General features: G+C 46.7%; 1 pseudogene; it reads left to right on the top strand.

The window, feature by feature from the left end:
* The first annotated feature begins 7,092 nt into the window (after window positions 1-7,092).
* LOC117717654 (zinc finger protein 655-like) lies at window positions 7,093-9,245 on the top strand (annotated as a pseudogene).
* The last annotated feature ends 661 nt before the right edge of the window (window positions 9,246-9,906 follow it).

Raw genomic sequence — 9,906 nt, 5'->3', positions numbered from 1 at the left:
CCAAAGGCAAACAGACCATGCCTACACTCCATTGCTACAAGTGTTTCTATGCAAATGTCCAGTAGGAGGGTGGAAAATGGAGGAAGACCAGAGAATTGCGCATCTGTCTTGAGGCTGTTGGCTCACTGAGAATTTCTCCCTTGTACCTCATAAGCAGCAGCTAAAGACTCCAGGAGCCTCCCTTCAGATCTCTAAACACTTGATATGTGTAGTAGAAGACACGCAAACACGATTTCGCCAATCTTCCACTCCTTTCCAAGGAACAAAACTGTCTGAGCACAGAGAGGACATGTTGTGAATGCTAAACAGATCAGTTTTGTCCCCAGCCTGCCAGAGTGTTCACTGGAAAGATGGTGGGGTGTGTCTGTGTGTCTGTGTGTATGTGTGCATGCATGTATGTGTGCGTGTGTGTGCATGTGCGTGTGCATGTGTGTGTGTGTGTGTGTGTGTGTGTGTGTGTGTGTGTGTGTGTGAGTTTCTTGTTTCTGTGCCCTAAGCCAGGGCTGGTCTTGCAAAGCAGACTTGGAAGTAAAGAATTTGAGTTCTCACCTGGAGCAGCTGGCAAGGGTGTTAACAGATGACATGACCTTGGACTTTACATTAGCCTACAAATACATCGAGATTTTCTGTGTACATATAAAGAGGTATGTGATGAGGGTGAATTGCCTCATAAAATCATAGGAGCTAACAAGTCTTGAGACCTGCTGGGTCGTGTTGGCAGTGAACATGGGGTCCAGCAGGCACCTGATGGTGTTTCCAGGCTGAAAACAAAATCAGGCAGAAAAATACAGATTGTAGAAGAGCCAGTTTATAAAGACATAAGAACTTCTAAGGCAGTGACCAGAGCAAGGAGGAGGTTAGAAGCTCCATGGTAGCACACTGGAAGGTTTGGATCTTTTATAGGCCGCTTGTACAGAGCCAACATTCCTTGTGTTTATACATCATGGGCTAATGCTGCATGTCCTACCTGCTACCTGTTGGCCCTTTCTGGTGTTCCTCTCTGCCAGCTGGTTTTCATCATATGTTAATCTCACAGTCCTTCTTGTTAGATTTTTCTGGACCCCACACTCCACCCTGCTCTCCTACCACAGTGAGGTGGCAAACAAAGATGATGTCCTGTCGATCTAGGCAGGACTAAGACACCCATAGATGTCTGTTCCAAGTCCCACTATGGCACGTGGGCGGTGTGAAGATTGTTCTTCTGGTAGCTGAAACGGACCTGAAGAACGGTAGTTAGGGAAAATTCTAGATGGCGCGGTAAGGAACTCGGTTGCTGGGCTGGACAGACGATGCTGTGGAGACAACACAGCATCGTTCAGAGAGTACAAGATATTTGAGGTTTGGCAAATCCTCAGATGTGGGCTGCCAGGTCCCGCTGCCCTGTCTGCCCCTGCCCTCCCCTAACCTGGTGCATTTTGGAGAAATTAAACCCATATGTTTCTGATTTGCTGACAGGTAAAGATCTTCCAAAAGTGGGTTTTCAGGATTGGTTTGGACAAAAGGAAGCTTCAGGAACCTTAATTATTCCTGTTTTTCATTTTGAAACACAGACCTGTGTTCTTATATAATCCATGCTGTGCCTCTGAAATCAAAGCCCAAACGCAGATGCCCAGAGTCAATAGGGGCTACAGAGGAGAAACTACGGCCTCAGCACCCAGCAGAGAAGTCCTGGAAAACCTCACTGTCCTGTGTGCCCCTTTCTGCTGTTCCGTACCCAGGAAATGCCAGGATCCTACGGATTGAGGTGTAACTCACGGCCTCTTCACGCCAACTCCATGGAAACTCTTGGCTGAGTACATCGTGGATCAGGATAGTTCCCCTTGGAACCAGGTTTTCAGGTTTTTGGGTGCCCTCATCCCTCTCTCCCCTTCAGGGTACCACATGTAGCTTTTTCCCTTTGGGGTCCCCTCCAAGTCACCTCTTCTTCCCTGAACTCCTCTTGCTCAGAAGCAGTGGTTTTGGGCTAGGCGTGGATCCTCATGTCCCTGCCCTGGACCACAACTCGGAAACTCTTCAGTCTGTCTCCACACCACTGCCTCAGGCCTGAGGTATGGTCTGCAGACATTAGTCTTTTGATGACTGAGGTCATGAAGCACAAGAGAAAATGGGAAACCCTACAAAATATACAGGTGTATTCTCAAGTCCAGCAGCTGGATGACTCCGAGTGAAGCAGACTCCGCCTCCTCTTGCCTCAGCACCACAACATGTCTTCCTGTTTCTTCTGTCTTTGAAAGTCCAGGTAGCCCCTGCTGAGCTGTCCCTCCTCGGGAAGCTGAATCCTCCTAGCCAAGCTCAGGGGGCTTCTCTGCAGTGTACCACCCTACACCTCACATCCCCAACTCGATGGTGGTGGGAGGCAGGTACTGAGACATATGCAGTATTATGATTTGAGCATAAGGTCACCTTTACAGTCCACCCTTCCTCCAGCCTGCTGTCACCTTGAGGTACCTACACTATGCTATTCCCAGAGCCCAGCAGAATGGAGGTGACACATCCTGTCTATCGCTGACCAGCTTCTTCCTCAGCCCCAGCATCAGGCATCAGTCATTGTCACCGGGTGGCCCAGTACTGTCAAGGTACAGACTAAGAGTAATTAGCATGTTATTAGACACTCTGAAACCGGAACCCACCTGGATGTGTTTGCAAAAGCTGTTTGGATGAAATGCCTTGGACAGGGCAGCTTAAACAATGGGTATTTTAGTTTCAGTTCTATAGGTCAGAAGTTGAAACCAAGGTGACAGCAGGGTTGGACCAGAGGGACAATCTGTTCCAGGCTCCTTCCATGGATCTCGGTGGTTTACTGGTGTTCTTTGGCTCCCAAAAGCATCACCAGTATCAGCCTTCATGTTCCTATTGTATTTTCCCCACAAGTCTGAGTTCCCTAAGACCTCATCCTAACTGCGTCATCTACAGAGACCTCCATCTCCAGTTAAGAACTGTGATCATTAGTTTTAATTGTCAACTTGACACAATCTAGAATCACCAGGAAAGAGAGCCTGACTTGGGGAGTGAACATCTGGATTAGGTTTGTATATGAGAGAGTGTCTTGATTACACTGACTGATGTAAGAAGATTCAGCCTACTGTGGGCGGCACCATTCCCTTGGTTTGGATCTTGGACTGTTGAAGAGTGGAGAAAGAAGTAGTTAGCTAGGCATGCATGCGTTCTATCTGTACTCTCCACTGGAGTTGCCCCTGCTTTTAAGTTACTACTCTGGCCTCTCCACAGTTATGGACAATGACAGGAATTGTGAGGTAAGATAAACTCCTTATCTGCTAAGCTGCTTTGTTCAGGGTGTTTCATCACAGGAACAGGAATGAGATGACAAAAGTCCTGTTCACAGAAGCCAGGGATTGATCCTATAACAACACTCTTCTGGTAAAGAAAGAGAAAAGGCTAAAACCAGTGTCCAGTAGCCATTTAAAATATGCCAAACTGGGGTGCCTTTTGAGAATAGGGAGACCCCTACTAACAATTCTGTGGCTGCCACAGGCCTAAGCCAGGCTGTGCCAGACCCTGGGGTACCATCTGTGGTTGCAGAGGCTCCCAGCCTTTCCCAGGCAAAGATGTGTTTTTACCATTGCTGCAAATCCCTCTTTGTTTGTGTTCTCCAGGAGTCCAGCATGTTTTACACACAGCTACAGAGCAGCTAGGGATTAGCTGTATCCGGCTGGAGTAAATTTGCTGTTTCCAGTTACCAAACACAAGGCCAATCTCAGCAATTAATTTAGCTAGATCCAGTCAGGTCCTCTTCACACCTGTTCCAGTGTTAATTAGCCCCAATCTCCGGGGAGAGTTGGGACCGCTGAAGACTCGGATCAGGCAGGGCCTCTGCAGCCACCCAGTTACATCCATCACACACAGGCCGGCAGCCTCCGTCCTTCCAGCTGGAGGAAGAACACCCTTTTCCCTTGTAGACATCCCTTCATCTCTTCCCAAGAGAAGGGCATGTTCGCAGTGAGGTTTCTTTCTGAGACTGGACAGGAGTGGGGTGCTTGAAGTGCCCTTCTAATTAGCAGAGTCTGGTATGAGTCCCCAGGATAACAAGATAGAAAACAAAGCCAGCCTGCACACCCATTTCCTGATATTTTTTGCCCTATTTTCTTCCTTTTGGAAGATGACCCAGTGTTAATGAGAAATGAATCACTTATTGTTGAGGTACAAATGGAAAGATAAGTGACATCAGTAATTAAGTCACAGGCTCTCTTGGGTATAATGGAGCCATTTGTCGGGCAGTCGTATTCAATTAATTAATTTCATTAAGGCTACCTTGCCTCTCCGGGTCGAGCTGTTCAGCTGTCAGCTCTTATAATTTGTATTATATAGAAACAGAAAAGGCTGGATCAGTATATCACAAACTCGAAAGGAATGTGCACAGCACCACAAGAAACACAGCTAGCAGATGCTTGTTTGTGGATGTGAGAAGCACTGGGGGGGGGGGCATCCCTGAGCCCCTTCTGCAGTGGTTTGGAAGTCCCCTCCCAAAGATGTGGTACAAGCTTGGCCACAGACCTATCACCTCACTGGAAGGTTATAGGACCTTTAAGACATAAAGCCTAATGGGAGGAAGTTAGTTTCCTGAACATGTACCCTTGAAGAGGATTCTGGGAGCCCAGCCTTTGCTCTCTTACCTTTTCCCAGCCTCTAACACCATATTATATTAGACTGTCACATGCCCAAAATGAGAGGGTCAGGTGATCGTGAATGGGAACCTCTGAGACTCTGAGCAGAGTCAACCTTTACCTTTAATGACTCATCTCAGGCATTTTGTTACAGTAACACAATGTGGACTCAACATCCTTTCCTTCGTGGCTTAAAAAATGCTTTGAGTGCTTCTCAAATCAGATCTCTAGGAAGGAAGAGAGAGTGGGTTCAGCTCATCTCAGTACACTGTCCCTGGCCACAGCCAAGGCCTTTGGTCATACGATCAACCTTGGCCACAGAAATGACAAGAAGACAAGACAATGAGGCTGAGGGGCATGGGTGAGCAGATACAAAGGGTCAGAGCCAGCAGCCCCTGCCTGGCCCAGACACTGGTCAGTGATTATCTGCTTTCCTTCCTTGCTTCTGCTGATGCCAGGGAGAATTTTGAACCTGCCCATGCTCAACTACATCTCACCTCTCAAAGCCCAGGTTCACTTGCCTTGTGCCCATGCTCTGGATAACAGACAGACACACCCACACTCTCTTGGGTCCCCCCACACCACCCACTTTCCATTTCGACTCTTGCCAACTCGTCTCAGAATTCTTTGCTCGTGCCAGTGGGAAACTTGCTCCCAGAAAAGAAGGTAACAGTCCAGGTCCGCACTTAATACAGTGCTTATAAAAAAGAGAATCCTGGTGTTCTGAAGACAAAGGCTGCAAAGCTCGGAATCTCGGTAACTCCCCTCATGCTGACCCGACCTCTCCTTTGCCCACTTCCTGTATGATGTCCTCCTTACAGCTCTATCCTGTTTGGAGTGGTTCGGAGTGCTCTCCTGGAGCAGTACGGCCTGCTCCTTTTCATTGTAACACAGCAGTATTCCAGCTAAATTCAGGATTTAATACGCTGCCGTGTGAGCTGGCTCGGGAACCAATCTGCCAGTCTTAGAAAAACAGCCATGTTCCAGACAGCTAACTTCCGAGGGCCAAGGAACTCCAAAGCACATGGTTGCCTATCCCAGGCCACTGCACTCATTCTCCCCTCCCAGCTACTCGAGTGATCTTGTGCTTCTGGAGCCTGGTTCATGGATGAGAAAAAGAATCAGCAGCAAAGGCCCCAAGTGTGAGCCAGGATGCAAAAGAAAGGGCCAAAGATCAAGCTTCCAAAACTCACCACTTTCAGACATGGAGATCTGGGGTGGGGTCCAATAATTGTCATCACCAAATACCCTTCCTACTGCAAAAGTTATCTATAGATGATCACCCGACCCAGGTGAGACCCACCAACCTGGGTCAGGCAGTGATAGAGCTTCTGAATCCTTAACAGCCAGACACTTAGCCTGGCCAATCCACACCACCTTTCCAGGGAGAGGTCACAAGGGGGGAGGCAGCCTGTCCTGGCTCAGCTCTGCCTATCTCTAGGCAGATACCAGGCCTGGAGAGTAGGACTCACCTTCCCTGGAATAGCCTTCCCCTGAACCCCATCACTTACAGTCCATTCGTACTTAGATCTAGAAGCCCTGGGGAAGGCTCAAAGGATTTGTCATTTGGGAAAGCAATATTTTCTTTGGTTTTGTTCTCAGTTTCTTCCCAAAATCTCACCTGCCCAGAGATGTCCTTGAGGCTCAACAAAGCTTAGGGACCGTCTATAGTTTCCATGAGAGATTCAGACATTTGTGGGATAGTTACAGCTGGCTGGACACCTGACAGTTCTAGAACCCATGCACTGATGTCTACGGCAACCCATTTCAGCATTTTTCAGATTTAGTTTTGAATCTGACTCACAGAGAAGGCAATCAATCCAAGGGCCACTGCTATGCTCAGGCCTTAGCTGGGGTTCCACTTGGAAAGCCTGGTAAGGACTTGAATGGAAGGATGTGATTTGGGGAGTGGTTCCAGGAGACAGGAGGCTTATGTAGGAACCAGAGAACCCCCCCCCCCCCCCCCCCCGCCGCTTGCGTCTCCTGAACCTCCAGCCTCAGGACAAGAAAATGGACACTTTGGCCTTAAGCTTTCAGCCTTGGGGGAATGTGTGTTTATTCCCTTACATTTCGGGGTTGCATGCACTTGAATGCCAGGCCCTTGTCTCAGAGAAGCCCAGAGGTGAAAGAGAGGTCTGTGGCAGAGCTGAAACAGGGGGCCATCTGGTGCCAGCTGCATAGTCTTTCCAGCAATGACAGACATCTAAGGCAGACCCGGAGGTGAGAGATTCACATAGAAGACTTGCTCCCATATGGTATATTATGAAAAACAATACTTTTTTCCCATGTTATCAGTGTCTAGTACAAAAACTTCATGTACATTAGAACCTTTGAATCAATATGTTTAAAATTATAATCAAGCCTTCTGGCAGTCAAGAGTGGTACAGCTCAGTGAGGAGCGTCTCTGTGACGGGACAGTCTCTAGGCCCGCCTCTCCACCTGGTGATGGTCCTTGTCCCCTTGAACAGGGATGGAGGAAATAACATCTCAAGAAGCAGTAGAATCACCAAGGGTCCAGTTTCAGTCTTTGGAGAGCCAGTCTGAATGTCTTTCCCCAGAGCTTCCGTGTCTGCAGGACACGAGATGGAGCAGGGATTCCTGAGAGGATTTCCAATGTCCAAGCCTGATGGAATCTCTCAGCGGGAACAAGATCTACAAAGTCTTTGATCTAGAAACTAAGACTAGAGAAGTCATGAGAGACGACTGGTCAGGTGGAGAGACCAGAGAAGAAAACAAGCTGTGGATTTCTAAGCGGGAAATTTCAGAAGAAGCACATTCGCACAAAGTGAGAGTAGAAAAATTCAAGCAAGATATTGCGCACGTTCCCAAAACTAGAGGTTTATAAGTCTGAGGACAGATTAGAAAGACTCCAGGAGGTTCTAAGAAAGTTTCTCTTTCTAGAGAGGGAGTTTAGACAAATAATAATCATCAAGAAAACTTTCAGCAGTGAGAAGAACGCTGAACCTGACAAAAGCTAGACTCCATACTTGATACAGATCAAAGAGTTCTTAGAACACAGACCACTGATAACAGTAAACATGACGAACTTCAACCAGAACCCAGCTGTTGGCGAACAAGAACCCATAAATCTAACAGAGAACTTTCAGAGTACTGACTATAAGGAAAGCTTAATGGATCTGTCCCACCTTAATAAATGGGCGAGTATGCCTACCACTGACAGATCCTATAAATGTGATACGTGTGGGAAAACCTTCCATCAGGCCTCAGCTCTTACCAGAAATCAGAGAATTCACACAAGAGAGAAACCCTACAAATGTAAGGAATGTGAGAAATCTTTCAGTCGGAGCTCAAGTCTTAGTCGACGTAAAAGAATACACACTAGAGAGGAAGCGTACAAATGTGAAGCGTCTGATAAATCCTGTGATGCACCAGATAAGTCTTGTAGCCAGAGCTCAGATGTGCTTCAGCATAAGAAGGTTCACGCCAAGGCCAAGTCTTACAAGTGTGGGACCTGTGGAAGAATCTTTAGCTGAAGTGTGCTGTTGGGAGCCGACTTTTAGCAGAAAGCGGCTATCAGCTTTGCAGCCATCTCAAGCCATATACCCTGACGTGAGACTTGTTTTTCAACAGCCTACAACAGCTGAAACACACTCTGATATCCCACATATTTTGTTTTGCTATTTACTGCCCCCAGCTGCAAGGTGCACGTGGTATCCATGCCTGCAAGGCATGTGGTTCACGTGCTATCCACACCATACATGCCTGTAAGGCACACGTGGTATCCAAGCCTGCAAGGCGCATGTGCTATCCACGCTATTCACACCTGTAAGGCTTATGTCATATCAACACCTGCAAGGCACGTGGCAAAAGCCTATAAATACCCCAGATTTCCCTTCAATAGAGAATATAGGAAGACAATGAGAGAGACAATAAAGGAGAGAGAGAAAGACAATAAATGAGACTTGAGACTTGATCAGACCCTCTGACTTGTCTCCATTCTTCATGTCGCTTGCCCCCCCCCCCCCTCTCTCTCTCTAGACCCGGACCTGTGGAACAGAGTAGCCATTACAGTTTGGCGCCCAACGTGGGGCAGCTTGGGCGTTACAGTGTGCATCTTACTCAGCATCAGAGAACCCATAAGGACATGGCCTTCTGCCACACCTCATTCTTAGTTGGACACCAGAGACTACATCATCGAGAGAAATCCTATGAGTATGATGAATGTGGGCTGTCCTATGTTAAACAGCAAGGAATCCGTTTCTGAGAAAAGCCCAACTCGTGTAATGGCTGTAGAAAAGACTTACATCAAATTCCCATCTTATTCAGCATCAAAAGATTCACACTGGAGAGAAACTGCATGAATTTAACAAGTATGGGAAAGCTTTCAGTCAAACCTCATTTCCAGCATCACAAAATGCACAGGAAAGAGAAGTCATATGAATACAACAATTATGAGGAAAGTTCAGTCACAGTTCCGATCTTACTCAGCAACACGAAGTTCCTGTTAGAAACAGAGTCTTTGATTGTGATGCACGGGACGAGAATTCCAGTCAGAGAGAGCACCTCATCCAACATGAAAGGGTCCACACCCAGGAGAAACCTTATGAATACAGTGAACTTGGGGAGACATTTAGTCAAGTTCAGGCCTCATCCAATGTGTGAGACCAGGGAAAGTCACATATGTGCTGAATGTGATATGTCTTCAGTCATAGCTTAGCCCTAGGTCAGCACCAGAGAAATCCGCTGAATGTGAGGAATATTGGAAAGGCTTTTTTTTTTTTTTTTTTTTTTTTTGGTGTTAAATTCCTTATTGTCTCCTGTAAATCAGTGTTAGAATATATAGACTATGGTACATTCTTCATATTATTTTCAGACCTTAGTCACAATTGGGGAATTTGTACTGGAGTAAAATTCCACTGTCAAATATGAAAAAGCCATCAGTCAACTACCTAATTGATTCAGTGTCAAATTTGTGCATAAAGCTTGTGAGGATATAGGTGTGTATGTGAGGAAACTCAAGTCATAGCCAGCGCTTGATCATGTCGAAGAAGCTAGGCCCACGAACAGTCTGTACCCAAGAAATCATTTGTATATAGTAAATGTGGCAAATCTGTGAGCAGAATGTATGAGATGTGAGTCTGGATATGATGTACCAGACGAGATGGTGCAAACAGTGAAATTTAACCACTGTATTTTCAGGCCTTATCCAGTATCAAAGAATTAGAGAGAAAACAGTTACTTCTCTGTGTAATTATTCCTATTTCATCTCAGTCTTTTTACTGCAGAATAACTGAATCCAGAAGATAATTGGTGAACCAAGTAA

Source organism: Arvicanthis niloticus, chromosome 12, assembly GCF_011762505.2.
Source record: "Arvicanthis niloticus isolate mArvNil1 chromosome 12, mArvNil1.pat.X, whole genome shotgun sequence".
In the NCBI taxonomy this organism is placed as follows: Eukaryota; Metazoa; Chordata; class Mammalia; order Rodentia; family Muridae; genus Arvicanthis; species Arvicanthis niloticus.
The sequence above is the reverse complement of the archived record's forward strand: the minus strand, read 5'-3'. Positions and strand labels throughout refer to the sequence as shown.